We start from the raw sequence: 19,785 nt of genomic DNA on the forward strand, positions 1-19,785 counted from the left end.
ATAGCCAACATGACCAGTATCCAGTGGCCATTTGAGGATTCTGGCCAGGTCCATTCTGGGAACTGTAGTCCCAACTTCCAAGGAGCAACTCAGAGCTTCTCGAACCTTGTTGCAAGAGGGTGGACACTTTGAGGACCCAAAAGTTACTTATGGATGGAGATCGAGAAATTTGGAAAAGTTTGGAGCAACTATGGAAGAAAGCTTCATAAGGTGACCGACCCATCAACAAGAGTCAAGCCGGTGAGGTCGAACTGCGTCCTGGCCTGAATTTTAGGTTCATCCCACTGAAGCTCCTAAGTTTTTCCCTGATAACGAGACTTCCAGCTGTTGACCGGGACCTCATGCTGAAGCAAATCACCATTGTCGCATCGCAGCCCAGCCTGTAGAGATGCCTTATCTGACGACGAGAGGAAAAGCTCCAAAAAAGTGACTAAGTCCGAAGGTAAATTTTTTACCAAGGCCTCCCACTCAGTGTAGACGTCCAGGGCTCCATTGCGGTTGGCCTCAAACTTTGACTTTACCCTAGTACAGTGCGGCCAGATGTCCCCAGTTGGCACTTTTTTTTTAGGTGCTAGAAAGCAATTTTTACATTTAGGCCCTCATTATGACATTGGCGGTAAATCCCACTTACCGCCACGCTGACAGCTGTCAATTTACTGCAGTGACGGCGGAAATCCTTTCACAATTTTATGACACACATACACAAATCTGGCAGAATACAGCCACACACACATATCCGCCAGCCCAAATGTCAGTGATAAAGTGGCGGTATCAAAACCCACACCATTACGCCAAGAACACCCACCACATTATGACCCACAAATCATCACGGCGGACATTCAACGGCGGTGAACCATTGGCAGTACATACCGCTGCGCTCACAATGGACACCCACAAACAAAACAGCACAACATTGGACAACTCAAACAACACACACCTGACACCCATACACACACCACACCCACACACCCACACCACTATAAAACACCCACCCACATTACCCACAACCCTTTATGACTACAAACCATTGCCATCAGAGAGACAGCAAGACGACTGACATAACTAGAGCCACACATTACTCACACTTATACACCACTTACCCACTCCACATCACACACCCCAACACATTACCCAACACACCCTCAACAACACACCTCACGGAACACCCATGGCACCACAAAGACACCCCCGTTTCACAGAGGAGGAGCTAAGAGTCATGGTGGAACAAATTGTCAGGGTACAGCCACAGTTATTTGGAGCACAGGTTCAGCAGATATCAGTAGCCAGGAAGATGGAGCTAAGGTGGAGAATTGTGGACAGGGTAAATGCCGTGGGACAGCACCCAAGAACTAGAGATGACATCAGGAAGAGGTGGAACGATCTACGGGGGAAGGTACGTTCCATAACAGCATGACACCAGCTCGCTATCCAGAGAACTGGCGGTGGACCCCCACCTCCTCCCCCACAACTCACAGCATGGGAGGAGCAAGTCTTGGCAATACTGCATCCTGAGGGCCTGGCTGGAGTCAGAGGAGGACTGGACTCTGGGAAGTCAACTCTCAACTACTATCACTCCCCTACCTGCATGCCATCACATACCCTCACCCTCACTCCCATCACTCCACTACATCCCACACACCCCACCACCACATCTCACTCATATCAATGCCAAGCCCTGCATGCTATACCAGTGCATGGACACCCCTCACAGCCCTGCATGGACACTCATCACTAAAGCATGCCCACCATAAAGAACTAACAATCCCACCATACACTAACATACACAAGTGAAAGCTGGCCGGGCAAATCCAACCATAGAGGGTGAAGCCACGGATGTACAATATCTCAGACACATAAACCATAACACATCATTTACATCCACACAGGTACCCCAGCCAATGTCACCGGAGATGAGGTGTCAGCACTATCCAGTCCCCCAACTGAAGAAGCCCACAGTGATGACAGCAACTCTGGTCTTCAGGATCTGGATGACCTACCTGGCCCATTAGGGACCACTGGACAGCCAGTTACCCAGGCCCAGTCACACACCACCACAGAGCCTCCCCATCAGGAAACACCACCACAGCACCCACCCAGCGTACCCACACCTCTGTCCCGAGGACACATCAATCAGCAGTGTGTCCACCTCTACAGGGACCCCAGGCCACACCTCGCACACAAGACAATCAGGAACCTGGGGTCAGTGACAGTGGGCACACGGTTCAGGGGACAGAGGTACAGGCCACCAGGGACACTGAGAGGACTGCTGCGCGTCAGGGGGAGGACAGGCCCAGGGAACTGACTCTCCAGGAGGCACTCTCCGAGATCATGGGAGCCTATCAACATTCCCAGGGCATGATAGGCCAGATCTTGGACAACATGCAGGAGAACAGGCGGCTGCAGGAGGGACAGTACGAGGGGATCAGGGAGGACTTGCAGGCCATCAACAACACCCTGATCTTCATAGCAGGGGTTCTGGCAGACACAGTCAACATTATGAGGGAGACAGTCTCACACCAGTGGGCCCCTGCCACTAGCAAGACATCTGAACAGCCTTCCACCTCCGCTGCCGCTAGTGACCAGGAGGCACCGCCACCGGAGACACAGGCCACTAGCACCCCTACCCCTGCAGAAGGTGAACCACCCCGCAAATATTCCCTGCGATTCAAACAGAAGCCAGAGACACTTGCCAAGACCCCGCCAGGAAATGAGACCCTCCTGATTGTCACCCTTGTGTCCCACTCAGTCACCCTGTCCACCTTGAACTGCCATTGCCCCCCTTCCTATGTCCCCATGGACACTGCACCTGTGCTACAAACAGACGGGGACTATACTCTGGACTTTCCTCCATCATCACCCTTTCCCATTGCACTTTCTCCCTATATGTTAGCACTTCAATAAACACCCTTTGAAAAAAATCAGTTTTGGGTATGTCATGTATATCAATTATGTATTCATTGAAACAGGTACAAACATTGCAAATTAACTGTACATAGAATAATCATAGATTAATGACCTGTAGCTGGCTGTAGTGATCACTGTATATGTCAGGTCACCAAGTGGGCATAGAAGTGGGAAATATCAGCATGCCATTGCACACGATTACAACTAAAGTCATTGAAATGTAAAGTTACACTGTCCTACCTGTGCGTTATTGGAAGTATTGACGGATCACAGATATTCTGTTGTCCTCAACTTCATCCTCTGCCTCCTAATCCTCACTGTCCACAGGGTCTACTGCTGGCACACGGGCATCTCCAGACTCCTCCTCCTGCAGAAAAGGGACATGGCATCTGAAAGCCAGGTTATGCAACATGCAGCATGCCACTACTATCTGGCAGACCTTCTTGGGTGAGTAGCACAGGGATCCACCTGTTAGATGGAGGCACCGGAACCTGGCCTTCAGGAGGCCAAAGGTCCTTTCAATGATCCTTCTGGTTCACCCATGTGCCTCAATACAACTTTCTTCTGCCCTTGTCCTGGCATTCTTCACAGGGGTCAGCAGCCATGATAGGTTTGGCTAACCAGAGTCACCTGCAAATATTGAGGGACAACATTTGGCCACACAGTATCCCATATGGCCCACACCATACCCATACACCAACATACCAGGGCTCACCTATTAGCCGCACCATGTGCCTCAGTAGTTGGGCCATATCATTTGGGACGCTGCTATTCCTCAGGACAAAGGTATCATGCACTGACCCAGGATACTTAGCACTGATGTGGGAGACGTACTGGTCCGCCAAGCACACAATCTGCACATTCATGGAGTGGAAACTCTTACGATTCCTGAACACCTGTTCATTCTGCCGGGGCGGGGGGGGGGCTAACGCAATATGTGTTCCATCAATCGCCCCAATTATGTTGGGGACATGTCCCACTGCATAAAAGTTGGCCTTCACTGTGGCCAAATTCTCAACCTGGGGGAAAACAATGTAGCTGCACATATGTTTTATCAGGGCAGACAACACTCTTCTCAGCATGTTTGAGAACATTGGCTGTGACATTCCTGCTGCCAAGCCCACTGTCACTTGGAAAGAACCAGTTGCCAGGAAATGGAGTACTGATAGCAATTGCACAAGAGGGGGAATCCCAGTGGGGTGACAGATAGCAGATATCAGGTCAGGCTCCAATTGGGCACACAGCTCTGTGATTGTGGCCCATCAAGTCTATAGGTGAGGATAATGTGCCTGTCCTCCAGTGTTGCCAAGTCCATCAGGGGTCTGAACACATGGGTATGTCTCTATCTCCTATTCATCTGCAGGACTAGGAATCTAAGGGATAAAGAGTGAGGAGCCGGTCACAACCTGAACAATGGAGCTACAACAGTAGTTTGCATTCTGTAAACTTGTAATGGGTCAGTGTGATTTGTCCAGTATGTGCTAATATCTCTTGTGACACAGCATTATTCCAGAGGCCTGCCCCTTCGAAATGGCATACGACTGTCGTGTGTGGAGGGACAGGTGGAAGTGAGGTAATTCCACTGACATTGTGCGCCATTGCGGGAGGCGGTGGGTAACCGCTGTGCAACTCCTCATTGGTTAACATTGGTCCCTATGGAGTACAGTCGCCAATGATGATCTACGCCGGCAGTGATGGTATAAACACCCGAGGACGTGACCACCATTTTCTATCATATTCCTCACTTGCTACCTGACCTTCCATAGGAGAGGCCCTACACTGCATGTGCTGCTGTGACCTGTGTCTGGAACCTACCATGGCCTGTGTGACTGGGGAAAGGGCCCCAGCCTTCACTTCGGAGGAGTTGTAGAGATTGGTGGATAGGGCCCTACCCCAGTACGGACTGCCGTATGGGCCTCCAGACCAATAGGTGAGTACGCTGTGGCCAAGATGCATGTGAAAAGGATGCATGGATGTGAAGGCCTTGTGTAAGGGGGTGGGTGGATGTCCTCTTGGCAGGGTACAGGTTGTGTGCTGGGCTATGTGTGTGCCAGTGGTGATGGAAACGGATATGGTGGGTCATATGTGTAACAGGCTGGACTTGTTGTCTAATGGTATTTCCCTGTGTGTATTGCCTCTGCAGGTCAGCGCCCATCAAAAGAAGGGTATATGGCATGCCATCGCCAAGAAGGTGCGGACCCTGGGGGTCTATGATAGGCAGAGCACCCACTGTCGCAAACCGTGGCAGGACCTGAGACGCTGGGCACGGAAGACGGCTGAGGACCAGCAGGGGATGGCCTCCCAACTAGGTAGGTGTGGCAGTCAGACCCTGATGGCCAGCATACTGGCGGTGGCCTATCCAGAGCAGGATGGGCACTTGAGGGCATCACAGCAGCCACAAGGGGGTGAGTACAGTGCCCATCACTACAACTTACGCATGGTAGGGTGGTATCCAGGTGGTGATTGTGTATCATTGGGTGGCCCTAGGCCAGTCCTGACATTGCAGCGTAAGTCCCCTGGTGGCTAGGGTTCTGAAGGGATAATCCTGCTACCTAGCTCATAGGCATCCACCACTGGTCAGGGCTGCGTGAGTCCCAAGTGTGCTGCATATGGTGGTGTATGCCCCTCCCCATCCCTTGGTGGCTAGCAATATCACAGGTAGTGCAATGCATTGTGCGTAGGCCTGTTCCCTGTGTGTGAGGGTGCTGTGTACACCAACGGTGGTGTTGGTGCAGCCATTGACCCAGTGTATCCTTTGTCTCTTCCCCCCTTTCTTGTTTTGTCATCCTGGCCTTATGTGCATTAGCATCATCTGGCGGAGGAGCAGAGGCACCGGTGATGGAGGGAGCTGCATCCCTCAGGACCCAGGAGGAAGAGTCCACCAACGCTGAGGGCACCAGTGGGACGGAGGGCAAGGGGAGCACCACGGCAGAAACTGGAGGGGACACTTCAGACACTGATACCTCCTCCAATGGAAGCTCCCTGGTGGTGGCAGACACTTCTGTGACCACCCCAACTACAGGTACATCCACACCCCCTGTACCAGCACCGCCCTCCAAGCAGCCCCTCATCGAGTTGCCTGTGTCTGCTCACTGAGGAGGGTGGGCATCTCCTTCGCCCCAGGCACCTCTGGCACTTCCTCAGTAAGCCCTGCTACCCTGAGTGAGGAGGCTATTGACCTCCTGAGATCCATCTCTATAGGGCAGTCAACCATTGTCAATGCCATCCAGGGGCTGGCAACCCAGATGCAACAATCTGATACATTCCTGGAGGGCATTCACACTGGATTGGTGGCCCAATAGAGATCGATTCAGGCTCTGGCCTCCTCTCTGATAGCAGCCATTGTCCCTGTTTCTCCCATCCCCCCTTCAACTTCCACTGTCCAGGCCCATTCTCCTCAACCCCAACCCATCCTAGGCACACATACAGATAAGCATGCACACAAGACAACACCCAAGAGTGTCACAGGCAAACACAAGCACCACACTTCATTCCACAGGCAGTCACACAAACACCATCCAGTTACAGACACACCAACATCCACTATTTCCACTGTCCCCCCTCTTCCTCCTCCTCCACCTCCCACCTAGTTCATTCAACACTCACACCTGCATGCACTACGTCATCATCCACTACCAGCATCATCACCACACCAAGCAGACCACACACCTCACTTGCAGACACCAACACAACATCCATGCACACGTCCCTGGTGTCCTCTCCCACAGTGTCTGTCCCCCCTTCCTTAAGTACACAAACGCAAGCACTCAGACATCCAACACCCATCCACCTCACAACAGCATACACCCCATGCGCCTGCACCCAAATCCAGCAGACAGACACCTGCAACAACCACTCCCTCATCCTCCACTCCCATTCCGTTTCCCTCTTCCCGCCCCAATGTCCCTAAAAAAACGTTCCTATCCACTATTGACCTCTTCCCTACCCCTCCCCCCCATCCTGCATGTATGGCCAAGGTATCACAAACCCAGCCAGGCACCTCAGCCACACATTCCACGGGCCCAGTTCCATCGCACCCACTCATGGTGGAAAGGAATCCAGACCACATTTACTGAAGTGGAACGAGCCTGCACCAGCCAGCCTAAAGGGGAAGGAGCCTGCACTAGCAGGCAGGAAGGCCAAGGAGCCTGCACCAGCAGGCAGGAAGTCCAAGGAGCCTACACCAGCAGGCAAGAAGGACAAAGAGCCTGCACCAGCAGGCAAGAAGGATAAGTAGCGTGCACCAGCAGGCATGAAGAGCAAGGAACCTGGGCCAGCAGCTGTGATGGAGCCCCTCTACCAAGCATGGTTGTGCATCCATCCAAGGGTGCAGGGAATGTGCAAGAGCCTCCCACCACCAGTAGCCCCACCTAAGTGCATCCATCCGAGGGTGCAGGGGATGTGCAGGAGGCTCCCACCACCACCAACACAGTGCAGCCGTTACCACCGGCGGACGAAATGCAATCCTGCGTCCATGGGCTGCTATGCGGTCTGTCCATTCCAGAACCAGTGGGCAGGACACCCACTTGAGAGACTGTGGCCCATCACTCCCCAGGACCAAGCACAGGGCATGTTGCCCCCTCCAGAACCAGTATGCAAGACACCCACTCGAGAGACTGTGGCCATCACTCCCCAGGACCAAGCACAGGGCATGTTGCCCCCTCCAGAACCAGTGGGCAAGACACCCACTCAAGAGACTGTGGTATTGCACTCCCCAGGACCAAGCACCAGGCATGTTGTCCACTCCAGAACCAGTGGTCTTGTTTCAGCTCCCGTCTGAGGTGCCCCCTGTCCCTCTGAGGTGCCTGCCTATCTACCAACTGATGCCCCTGCAGTGTTCTCTCTGTGTTGATGCAGGTGACGAGTGGGGCCTTGGACTTTGGCCTGTGGCCATGTGGCCCACGCAAAATGAGGACCGTGCTGTGTCCCTTGTTCTGTACATTTGTATGAATCTGTTACATTGCCTAAATTATTATTTATACTGTGTTGATCTTATTACATTCACTTTGGTAAATTATTTTTGTCCTTGCATTATTCAGCTGATTTTGGGGGATTAACTTGTTTTTTTGGGTAAGCTGGTTGTGTGTATGGTGTGCGTGTCTGGGGTGTGTATGGTGTGCGTGTGTGTCACACTCGTTTTTCCCCCCTCCATTGTGTGCTAGGTGGCTGTACTCACTATCGTCGTCTTCGCCAGCATTGGTGTTCGTGGTGGAGCAGAACGTAGAATATCATCGGAAAAACATGCAGTTCGGGTTCCATGGCAGCGTGTTCTTCCCTGTGTCTCTAAAGATGAGTTCTTTCACTTCTGAGGTCTGTTTCTGCCAGGCTTTTGATGTCTTTGGTACCACCCCGGAAAAGGTTGCGAATTGTGTTGTTGTAATATGGTGGGGGAAACTTTGACTTCCGCCTGGCTGTAGGTGGCTACTACCGTGGCGCCTGTTGTTTCCGCCCTGGCAGTCGGTGTGGTACATTGCCTGTCTTTCAGAGATCTTTCTGCCATGGTCATAAGTTGGCGGTAGTTACCGCCAGCCTGTTGGCGGTATTACATCCACTTTATCACCGACAGCTAGGGTCGCAATGAGGGCCTTAATCTTTACAAATTCATATCAACGGTACCCTAGATTTAGTATTTTGTCATTTTGGTGTCTTTAAAGATAAGAAATATTTTTTATATAAAAAAAATGGTGTTGGATTTTTATTGTGTGTTGTGTTTTACTTATTTACTGTTTTGTTGGTATTAAATACTTTAGACACCTATTTCCTAAGTTAAGCCTAACTGCCCACGGGCCAAGCTAACAAAGGTTTAGCAAGGAATAATTTTTTGAGACCTTGACTGGGCCGTGTGGGGCCTTGTGGCCTATTGTTAAGTGTAGGTACCTACCTGCCCTTACCAATAATCCACTTTCCAACAACAGAATAATATGCAAAGAGTCTTTGGCTCAAGGGCTGTCTGTAGGTGGGCTGACAGGAGGGTACTGGCTGCCAGCGGAGGGTGTTTTAAGTGTGAACACTACAAACAAGATGCTAAAAACTGCAGATATGAATGGAGGGCCTCAGCTCCAATGTACACTTCTATTCTAAGAGAGGGAGAAACTCAAGATCCTGTGGTGGAAGATCGAGGCCTGTGTGCTCAGGATCCCAAGGTGAGCTGTCTTGGTTATTTCCATGTAAAGGTCAGGGGAAGATTGAGTTTCTTTATCAATCATTGGGATAAAATGACAAGGGATGGTCGGATTTTATAAATGGTCACTGGTTACAGAATAAAATGATGTGAAACACCAGTACAGGTCAGACAGCCAAATGAATTGGCCTTGGATACAGAAAAGATGGCTCTGGTAGACATAGAGGTGGCCAGATGCTAAAAGAGGGACTAAGATTTGTGTACAAGAGCGAGAAAGGCCAGGGGGTTTGTGAGTATGGTTTTTCTAGTCAAGAAGGGGACAAAGGTTGGAGTCCTGTCATACACTTAAGAGAATTGAACACATTTCTGGTTTACAAAAATTTCTAGATGGAAGCAATCCATCTTTTAAGATTCATTGTGCAGATGAACGATTGGCTAGTAAAGTTGAGGATGCATATGTCACAATTCCCATCAATGGGGACAGTCAGAGATATTTACATTTCAGTTGGAGAGGTTTGCTCTGTCAGCTCCACTGCCTGCCCTTTGGGCTGTCATCAGCGCTTTGGTATTTCACAAAGGTATTACGTCCAGCAGTAGCCTTTCTCAGGGAGAGGGGTGACCAGTTAATAATTTACTTGGATGATATCTTAATCATGTCTCAGGACAGAATAGAACTTCTGGAACATTTGACATTGACAATCAAACTCTTAAAGAGTCTGGGTTTTATAGTGAATGCAGAGAAGTCTGACATTGTTCCCTCTAGGAATCTAGAGCTAGATACTCTGGTCACAACTGTTCTCCCACAGAAGAAAATAAAAAAGATAAAGAAGGAGAAAAGAATAGTTTTGTCAAAGGAGGTGACCTTTTTGAAAGTTCTTGCGAGAGTGTTGGTACTTTTGTCTTCATCTATTCCTCTATTCAAGCGATTTTCCCAGGTTTGAGGTGGAAGATTATGGCAGACCTGGCGGAAAGAGTTTGGTATTTTTGTTGGAATCACAAGATTGTCTTTAGAGCAAGAATGCTTCCAGGCCTGCAAGGGCAGATTGGAATTCCAGATACCTCAGGGATTACAGCAATTGAAAATTGAATCCAGTGCTTTTCAGTCTGATTCAGGGACTTTGGGGTCTGGTTCAAGTAGACTTGTTTGCCAACAGATTTATTAATCAGGTTTTGAGGTACTTCAGAGGGAGGCTGGATCTAGTGGCAATAGAAGTGGATGCTTTTCTGCAGTACTGAGAAAGGAAGGGATGTTATGCCTTCCTTTCCTTCTCCATGACTCAGAGAGTATTGAGGAAAGTAAAATTAGAAGGTTGCAGCATTGTTCTGGTAACTACCCATTAATTTCCATTCACCAAGAACAAAAGTATATATGTTTGTGTATGCTTGTGTGTGTGTGTATATATATATATATATATGTATATATATATATATATATATATATATATATGTATATATATATATATATATATATATATGTATATATATATATATATATATGTATATATATATATATATATATGCACACACGCATACACACACGCAACACACACATATTTTTTTTCACTGAAAAAGCAAAGGTTACAGGGACCTTAAAGTTAGGTTCTGAATTTACTCGTTCAAAACCATAGAAATTCAGCAGTTATAGTTAGAGTTATTTCAAGTAAGTATAACTCACGCCCTAAGGTAACTGTAACTCGCGCCTTCGCCATTCACAGCTTTCTCATCAACAATTCGATTGCAAATGTTGCAGTGATGATATCAAAGATGTCGTAGAAGGTGTTATCAATTATATAATATGTGGAGTAATTAGCTGTGCATGGTCTTGTACGAGTAAATTCAGAACCTAACTATAATGTCCCTGTAACCTTTGTTTTTTTCAGTAAGTTTCTATGTTTTTTTAACGTATAGTAATTTTAATTACTGTACATTAACCCAACCACCACCATGCATGGCCTTCGGTTGTGGTTGGTGGGGGATGTGGTACTTCAGGCCCAGCAGCCAAATCCTTATAACCACCCAACCCCATTAAACCAACCACAGCCACACAAGGCCTTTGGACATGCACACCGGGGGTTGGCCACAGGGCCTGAAGTACCACAAATTTACAATAGTTCAATACAGCGAAGGTGGATTGGCAGCGCAACCCCTCCCTTGCGGTTAACCATTTGCACTGATTGTGCACATGAAAGTAATGCGCAGCGCAGCAGAGTGGCACAGTGCCTTTAAGTAGAAGTGCGAGGGAGGAGCGCTGACGTACACTGTGCTTCTTGCTCAAGTAGTTAAAATTTCAGCCAGTGAAGTATGTGCAGTACTCGAAAACATCCAAATAATGAAGGATCCATCAACTTCAAAGATTAAGGGGCATATTTATAAGCCCTGAGCGCCACCTTGCGCCACATTCCTGCATTTATTTTGATGTAAATGTGGCATTAAAGTGGCATTTCCCAAGCGCCATATTTACAAAGTGGTGCAATGCTTGCATTGCACCACTTTGTAAACCCTTGCGCCACATTATGCCTGTACCAGGCATAATGTTTGCAAAGGGGGCGTTTCCTCCTTTCAGGGGGCTGAAAAAATGACAACAGGGATTTCCTTGCACCATTTTTTTAGGCACTTTTAATATACCATTATTTAAAGTTGGCCCCTATGTACTCTGCAGGAGTAGCGCCAACATTTTAGCGCTACTCCTGCAGAGTACATCAATAGCATCACAAAAAATGACACTATTGCCCTTTACCCTGCGCCATTGTGCGCCGTATTTTAAATACGGCGCACACATGGTGGCAGTAGGGGGGTGCTAAGGGGTGCAAGGAAAGTGGCGCTGCACTGGGTGCAGTCCACTTTCCTTAAATTCGCCCCTAAATACCAAAGTTACTGTGATGTGCAAAAGGGACTTCTTCTTGCAATACCCTATCCTTTCAAGCTGCTCCAACAAATCGGTGGGTCATTAATGATAATAACGCGGCTCCTGGGCTCAAAGTGCAGTTCACGATCTCTCACTAAAATCCATCATTGCCAATTATGAAGTTAGGACGATTGACAGACACAATGGGTGTAACCAACATATACATTATTGGAACAAAGCAACACAGGAAAGAAGTATAAGCACTGAACTCAGAAGGCACTTCCAGTCCCCCAACAGCTTTACCCAATGCCTCTAAGTATTCCACATAGATTTATTTTGTTTTATTTTAGAGCATACCTCTGTCATCAGCTACACTTAACACCTAACCAATAAGTACAGACATACACTGTATAATAGACAATACCACACACACACATCAACGTTTTCTAGAAATGGTCTGAGAATTACTCCTTTACAGTGCAGGTCTTGGAAGACTACCAATAACTGGTTTGGCGTAGGGAAAGCGGTTTGTCTAAAGGGAAACAAATAATTTGAAAAAGTAAAAAGAATTAAAAAAAAAACTTTGGGTATTTACTCTTGCTCGTCTATGTACTTTGTATTGTATGTGATTAGACACTTGTGTATTCTGAAAAGCAGAACAGTAATTCATAATCCTTTCCAAGATTATTAATGAAAGCTGCGATTGACTCAAGTTTCAAGGTGTAATGGATAAAATGAATTCCTGAAATGAGTGAATGTACAAACATGATACTTTGTAAAACTCCATATTTATTGTCTTCAGATTTTATTTATCAATGGACAAAGAGCAACAGGAGTTCTGCTGAGTAGAATTGCATTATTTGTCTCTGAGGATAGTTGCTTTTGTTACTTTTATCGTCAGTATGGTTATAGGGATACCTGTTTTTGTGAACAATTTCTCTAATTGAAAACGTGCCATGCTAACCAACAAATAACTTAGTAAACGTTTCCTACTGTACATGGACAAATTACATTGTGTTATTGGATGAAACTATACAAAACAAAACCTTAAAGGTGAGACCGCGACATTTTTGTTAGAGCAGAACACATTAAATTAAGATAATTAGAAATTTTCTAAACACAGCTGGCGCCACGGGTCGATTTCTCATTGTAAATCAACTGTCTTTTCATGCTGATGCAGATGGTCTGCTGATTTCTCCATGGAGCTTTTAAGGCTGACTAAAACAAAGGGCTGGAGATTAACAGACTTCCATACTTCCAAAGAGTTTTTAAGTGAAGATTTGAAGGCAATAGTTTTGTGCTAAAATACAATTTATGACTGCCATTAGCAAAAAACGGAATAGGCAGCCGCAGCATAGTATGGGCGCCATGGGCCCTAATACAAACAATGAAAATGGACTCTTATAATATTAAATACAGCAATAATCAAGGTTACGTTGGTCACTCAGGCCTCTGTGACTTGGTGCCACTGCACCTGCTGTCCCACTGATAGCTATTCCCCTTCACTAGAAAACGAAATTCTCACAGGTTCTGCTTGAAGTTTGACTTAGAGGGTTATTTAAAATGTGGTAATGCGGGACACCTAGCAAAAATCGTCAGATATCCCATCAGCTCTATACATAGGTATCAAGTCTAAATCAGGAGGACAGTAATTTATGTATACATGTCCTGCATCCTCTAAACTCTAAATAACCCCTGGCTGTTTTACTACTCATGACTCACTACTGAATTCCACGAGTAAGCTAAGAGTACTTCTGAGATCTACCTAGCATGCTAGAGTAAAACGGAGTACTACAACGATACGTTTGTGAATTGGGCCCAAAGTCTCTTCCTTCAGTTTCAGAGCCACGGTTAACACAACTCTATCCCTTTACCATGAACGTCTGTAAACCAAAGAGGACTTATTGTAGTCAGGAAAGAGAACAATTAAGGGCCATATTTATACTTTTTGACGCAAAACTGCGCTAACGCAGTTTTGCGCCCAAAAAATTAGCGCTGGCTAACGCCATTCGGGCGCCGTATTTAATCAATGACGTTAGCCGGCGTTAGCCGCCGGCGCTGCCTGGTGTGCATGGAAAAAAACGACGTACACCAGGCAGCGCCGGCATAGGGGGAGATGGAGCTTGGGCGCCAAAAAATGGGGCAAGTCAGGTTGAGGCAAATTTTTCGCCTCAACCCGATTTGCGCCATTTTTTTTGACAGGAGTCATGCCCCCTTGCCCAATGGCCATGCCCAGGGGACTTCTGTCCCCTGGGCATGGTCATTGGGCATAGTGGCATGTAGGGGGGCACAAATCAGGCCCCCCTATGCCACAAAAAAAAATATATATATATACCTACCTGAACTTACCTTAATGTCCCTGGGATGGGTCCCTCCAGCCTTGGGTGTCCTCCTGGGGTGGGCAAGGGTGACAGGGGGTGTCTGTGGGGGCATGGGAGGGCACCTCTGGGCTCCTTCAGAGCCCACAGGTCCCTTAACGCCTGCCTTTTCCAGGCGCTAAAAAACGGCGCAAAAGCGGCCGTACGTCATTTTTTTTGACCCGCCCACTCCCGGGCGTGAATTTTGCCCGGGAGTGTAAATACGGCGCACATGCCTCGGAGTCAATTTTTTAGACAGGAACGCCTACCTTGCATATCATTAACGCAAAGTAGGTGTCCACGCTAAAAAATGACGCAAAGTCCATGGACTTTGGCGCTAGACGCGTCTAACGCCAAAGTATAAATATGGAGTTAGTTTTGCGTCAAGATTGCGTAAAAAAAACCGATGCAATTCCGGCGCAAACAGAGTATAAATATGCCCCTAAGTGTCTTGTGTGCAAGCATGACATTCTCCTCAGATAGCAAAGTGTGCAGAGACACAAAAGGCTGCTAGGGAAAATAGGTGCATATGCCAAGTCTTCCTGGAATTCAGAGAGGATGGGCTATCTGCAGCTTTTGTAGCCATGGGTCATTACTAGGAGTGCGGCAGTATGAAGTAGACACCAGGTACTGTGGATTAACAGAAAGTCACAAGACCGGAAACACAGTACTCTTGAGTATGCATGCCAAATTGGGAGCTAAATTAAGCTTAGGCCTGGGCAACATTTGAATTACACACCAGCATTATTGGTGTAATTGTAGTAATTTTGCTAAACTAGATTTATGTGTAATTACCAAGATTACCCCATTAACAATGCATACCGAAACTCCAAATTGAGGAGAAATCTTAATGAGAGATACACGGAAAGGGGGCGTGGCTGGAGGTCACACAAGATGGCCTTCTTTAGAGCTCTGTGAGGCTTCAGCACTTCCTGGAAAGAAGGAGATGTTTACACATCAAAATGATTAATTTCTTCAGCATTTTTTAGCACTGGAGCACTGCTGCTGCATAAATATGCCTTTATCTTACAGAGACATTGAGTTTTGAAGTAATTTCAGAGACTTCATGTGAGGGCCTGAAGTAATTATTTATCTGCTGCCTTTCACTCCAAGCCTCTGCACAAACCTAAACTTTCACAGAGATTTTTCTATTTGACTTTTAACTGCTTGTCTGGATGTGATTCTACAAATCTAGTTTCCTCTGCAATGGAATATTTATTACCTTCTGACAGCCAGCTGAACTTTTGACCTCTCTCTTCAAACACATTTAGCTGAGGTTTTCAACTTTCAGTATTCACTGGCAGCTCTTGTCAAGGAGCTCTTTCAAATTGCTCTTCATAACATGGTAAATGCCTTCTATTGATGGAGGGGATTTTTTCCTTTTCAGAATGTTCCCTTAAAACTAGTCACCAATTGTTTGACTATGTGCAGTAAAGTGCTTTGCTCTTGTGGTATTCTGTCACGCCTGTTATGAGAGAATAATTTAGGATTTTCTATTTATATATTTTTTATTATATTTTGCTCTGTTGTTGGAAACTTCTGGCAGCAGCTTCTCATCTAATATAATTTCATCAATACCTCACATTGCTGGCTTCCTATTACCAAATTGCTGCTGGCTTTTATGGGGAGACCACATAATTCTCAGAGTTGCCAGTCATCATCTTTCTCCAAGTCTAATAATCCTCTTCGAGTGGTGTGCACACATATAACTAAATCTTCTCTATCATCAGCTTTAACAATGGATAGTGCTGCAGTCTTTTTAAAGGATAGCGGCTCTTCATCTCATGCTGCTGGCGCAATTGCGAAAAAAACATCTAATACCTCCTCCATCAAGCGCCCAAAAAAGACCTTGATTCTCCCTCAAAATCACCTACACATCTTACTCTAGATGATGTCATGGAGGAATTGCGTGCACTAAAGCCCTTTATGATGGACACTAATGCCTCTTTGCAACGTATTGAGGAGCAATGGTCCCAACACGAACAACACATTTGTACTCTGGAACAGAGAGTCTGTGACCTTGAAGATTGTAGCACTGTCAATCCTCAGATCTCTAAAGACATAGCTCAACTTAAAAGGCTTACTGAAAACTTAGAAAACAGAAATAGGAGAAATAATCTTCGCCTTTTTGGGATTCCAGAAGGTTCGGAAGACTCTAACATGATTGCATTCCTTCAAAAAGCAATACCTTAAATTCTTCGCTTGCCTCCTACCTCTCCCCTCTCTATCCAACAGGCACGACGTTTAGATCCACAGACTTCAACTGGCCCTCGTGCACATCCTAGAGGAATTATTATTCTCTTTCTCCAATTTACTGACTTGATGCAAATACTCTCGGAAGCCAAAAAGATGGGCTCTTTGCTATGGTCAGGTCATAAAGTGTTTTTCAAACAAGACTTCTCTCCTGCTACAGCTGCACGTCGCAAACAGTTTTTGGACTTACGTCCACAACTCAAATCCTTGAATACTCGATATGGTCTTCTTCACCCAGGCCTTTTCAAAATTACATTTAATGACAAATCTTACTCGTTTGAGGAACCTTCAGCACTACAAACGTTTATTAACCAACACAAAACAGAAGCAATGGAACTAGGAGCATCTGCAATTACTTGAAGATATAATTTAATTTGTCATTAATGTCCTTTTTTTTTTTTTTCTGGACAGTTTAATAGTAATGGTTATGTTTAATATTTATATCCATGGTTTTCCTTCTCTGCATCTTCTTATTTTCTTACATATATATGTTAGAAATGGGGTCTTTGGTTGACAGTCAGGTTACCCCCTGTTCAAGCAAGGACCCTCACTCTAGTCAGGGTAAAAGAGAATCACCCTCAGCTAACCCCTGCTTACCCCCTTGGTAGCCTGGCAGAGCAGTAGGCTTAACTTCAGAGTGCTAGGTGTAAAGTATTTGTACCAACACACACAGTAACTTAATGAAAACACTACAAAATGACACAACACAGGTTTAGAAAAATAGGAAATATTTATCTAAACAAAACAAGACCAAAACGACAAAAATCCACCATACACAAGGCAAGTTATCAATTAAAAATCAAAAAGAGTCTTTAAGTAGTTTTAAAAACACACTAGTGCTGCTAGAGTGAAAATGTACCTGGTGTGCATCAAAAATAACTCCGCACGTGCGGGTGTGCATCAAAAATAACTCTGCACGGTGGTACTTGAGTAAAAAATCCAGCCGCACGATAATCCGAAAATCCCGCAGCGCAGATGGTGATCTCCCAGCCTCCATCAGCGATGCTGCGCGTCGTTTCTCCTGCTCCGTGCGTCGATTTTCCGGTCGTGTTTCCTGCGAGCGTCGTTTCTCAGCTGAGGAGCCGGCCGCGCGTCATTTTTTCAGCCGCAGATCGGATTCGCGTCAATCTTTTCCCCGCACGGCGCTCTGTGCGTCGATTTTCTTGTCTTTAGGCTGCCAGCTTCTCCTTTCAGGGTCCCAGGAACTGGATGGGCACCACAGGGCAGAGTAGGAGTCTCTCCAGAGACTCCAGGTGCTGGCAGAGAGAAGTCTTTGCTGTCCCTGAGACTTCAAACAACAGGAGGCAAGCTCTAGATCAAGCCCTTGGAGATTTCTTCTCAAGATGGAAGGCACACAAAGTCCAGTCTTTGCCCTCTTACTCTGGCATAAGCAGCAACTGCGGGATAGCTCCACAAAGCACAGTCACAGGCAGGGCAGCTCTTCTTCCTCAGCTATTCAGCTCTTCTCCAGGCAGAGGTTCCTCTTGGTTCCAGAAGTGTTTCTAAAGTCTGTAGATTTGGGTGCCCTTCTTATACCCATTTTAGTCTTTGAAGTCACCTTTCTTCAAAGGGGACTCACACCTACTTGTGAAATCCTGCCTTGCCCAGGCAAGGCCTCAGACACACACCAGGGGCTTGGAGTCTGCATTGTCAGAGGCAGGCACAGTCCTTTCAGATGAGAGTGACCACTCCACCCCTCCCTCCTAGAAGAGATGGCTAATTAGGAAATGCAGGCTACACCCCAGCTCCCTTTGTGTCACTGTCTAGTGTGAGGTGAAAAACAACCCAACTGTCAAACTGACCCAGACAGGGAATCCACAAACAAGGCAGAGTCACAAAATGGTTTAAGCAAGAAAATGCTCACTTTCTAAAAGTGTCATTTTCAAACACACAATCTCAAAACCAACTTTACTAAAAGATGTATTTTTAAATTGTGAGTTCAGGGACCCCAAACTCCACATGTCCATCTACTCTCTAGGGGAATCTACACTTTAATCATATTTAAAGGTAGCCCCCATATTATCCTATGAGAGAGACAGGCCTTGCAACAGTGAAAAACGAAATTGGCAGTATTTCACTGTCAGGACATATAAACCACATTACTATGGCCCTCATTCTGACCTTGGCGGTCTTTTCGCGAGACCGCCGAGTTACCGCCGCGGTGAAGACCGCCGACCGCGGCGGTATGCCGCTGTGCGCATTCTGACCGCTGGGAGCGTTCCGCCGGAAAACCGCCAGCAGCCACACTGGCGGTCGGCGGGAAAGTGGAGACTGGTCAACCTCCACCGCTACGCCAGCAGAACACCGCCCACAGAATTACGACCCACATTTCTGTGTGGCGGTCTTCTGTTGGCGGTCTTCTGTTGGCGGTCACCTCCCCATGGCTCCTGTCACCTCCCGGAGGACCTACGCACAAGGTAAGTTGATCGTCCGTGAGGGGAGGGGGTGTGGGGGTGTTGTGTGATGTGTGCGTGCATGGGGGTGTACGTGTGAGTGTGTAGAGGGGGTGTGTGAGTGCGTGCATGCGGGCGGGGAGTGCTGCTGTGCCTATGGGCAATGTGTGTAGTTCGGCGGGTGCGCATGTCGGCATGTATGTGTGCGGGTATGTGTCCCCGTTGTGTATGTGTGTGTGTAGGGGGTGTGTATATGTGCATGTTGGGGGTGTGTGCATGTCGGGGTGCGTGTATGTGCATGTCGGGGTGGGGTGGGGAGGGGGTTCGTACCACCTCTGGGGGGTGGCAGGGGGGTGGAGGGTGTGGGGGGAGGACTCGGGGGGGCAGTGGGGGGTGGGGGAGACCCCTATCAGTGCCAGGGAAGGAATTCCCTGGCCCCGATAGTGCCTACCGCCATGGTTCGCATGGCGGTTCCCGAACGCCAGAAACCGCGGCGGTAAGCAGGGTCATGATACCGTTGGCGGTCTTGGGTCGACCGCCGGACCGGAGTGCGCAGACTCCAGCCCCTCGGTCATGACCGCCGTGGCTGTCGGAGTGGGGAATTGGCGGTCGGTCGCGGCGGTGACCGCCGCGGTCAGAATGCCATTTTTAATACCGCCGGTCTGTTCGCGGTCCGACCGCCGCCTCTCCGCCGACCGCCAAGGTCAGAATGAGGGCCTATATGTCGTACCTTATCCATACACTGCACCCTGCCCTTGGGGCTACATAGGGCCTACCTTAGGGGTGCCTTAAATGTAAGAAAAGGGAAGGTTTGGGCATGGCAAGTGGGTATAATTACCAAGTAGAATTTACAGTGTAAAAATACACACACAGACACTGCAGTGGCAGGTCTGAGACATGATTACAGGGTTA

The sequence above is a fragment of the Pleurodeles waltl genome, chromosome 11 (genome assembly GCF_031143425.1).
Source record: "Pleurodeles waltl isolate 20211129_DDA chromosome 11, aPleWal1.hap1.20221129, whole genome shotgun sequence".
Taxonomy (NCBI): domain Eukaryota; kingdom Metazoa; phylum Chordata; class Amphibia; order Caudata; family Salamandridae; genus Pleurodeles; species Pleurodeles waltl.